This window comes from Echiichthys vipera (genome assembly GCF_963691815.1).
Source record: "Echiichthys vipera genome assembly, chromosome: 2".
Taxonomy (NCBI): Eukaryota; Metazoa; Chordata; class Actinopteri; order Perciformes; family Trachinidae; genus Echiichthys; species Echiichthys vipera.
In genome coordinates this window covers 35,517,124-35,518,675 of record NC_139827.1, presented here as the reverse complement: position 1 = coordinate 35,518,675, position 1,552 = coordinate 35,517,124, and positions in this window count along the sequence as shown.

The window sequence follows — 1,552 nt, the reverse complement described above, 5'->3', positions numbered from 1 at the left end:
CTGTGCTACCGCTGCCCGTCCTAACGGTACCCGAGCTCCCTGTCTCCGTCTCCGTTAGATAGCGACGCTGATAACAGCGTCGTCACGTTAACGAGGATCAATGCACAACCGCCGGTTATTCTTTTCAAAATAAAACTCAGTATTTTATTGGGAGTAAGCCATGGTTCCGCTGGTTCATTATTCACATCCCAAATATCGTTTCCTCACCCCCATTGTTACACAACACCTATGCTCACTATAGCTGATTGCTCAGGATATGTTTACAGACTCCCGATGTTTATAATACTACGATGTTATATATAATTTAAAACCCCTACTTTATTTTGAAATTTGTGACCAAGTATTAAATAATGTCTTGATGCAACTTGGTCTAATAATATATCCTTGGTCGTGCTGCAACTGCGCGTGTGCGAATTGCACCCTCTCCCGCCTGTCTTTGAATGCACACGATATAAAAACCGTCACACGCACGGGCTACATAATATCATGTGTTTTTCTTCTGCTTCTGCTTCTTGTTTTTTACAGTGTTCTTCCAACGTCCTCAGCAGCAGGGGCTCTTCTCTGATCCATCTGAGCACATCTGTGTGTGTGTGTGTGTGTGTGTGTGTGTGTGTGTGTGTGTGTGTGTGTGTGTGTGACTGTGTCTGTGTGTGTATGAGTGTGTGTGTGTGTGTGAGTGTGTCTGTGTGTATGTGTGTGAGTGTGTCCCCAAAGCAATTTCAGTCAAAAGCAGCTGGACTTGGTTATTGAGTGAGAGGTGAAACGTCTTCCTAGACAAATAACCAAGTCCAGTTGCTTTTGACTAAAATTGCTTTAGGGATAACGACGACCTGGACAAATGAGAACATTCACAGGCTTGTGTGAGTGTGTGTGTGTTGCAGCAATCAGGCAGAGCAAGTGGGAGTCACATTGCAGAGGGACACACTGTCAGTAGCTGGTGTATATACGCCATGATATCACAACACATGACTGGAGGAAGCAAACTCTGAATTGATATGTCACTCTGATTCAAAGATGTGTGGTGCTTAAGCATTCAGCAGAGCATCACATACAATAACAATAATACACACTGTCCCCTTAAACACTTATTGCATGTTGTTTCAATGAAACTTCGAAAGCAAGAATAAATTGATTTGTGTGATGTTTTCATTCACTTTTGGTCCATAAAATGTTTATTTTCATTCATTTACTCATTCATTTGTATTGTATCTCATTTTATTGTGTGTTTTTAGTAATTTGATATTTTGTAAAGGGTTGTAATTTAGCACCAAGCTGAGCTGCTCTCACAGTGGAGATCAAAATTAGAGAACAACCAATAAATACCTGATTTATTTTGAAATACTGTTATTTTTATTGATCAGAATTTGATAGAATATCCACTGTGTCTATCCCACTGCTGTACTAGCATGTTTTTTTAAACCACCAAGGCACTTCAACAAAAACCTTTATTTAGTTTAGATGTAATGAGAGAACACTTTCAGATCCTCCCAGATATTGGTGTTAATATGGCACCTGGTGACAGTTGACTTAATTGTTGGACACTCCCTGTTTA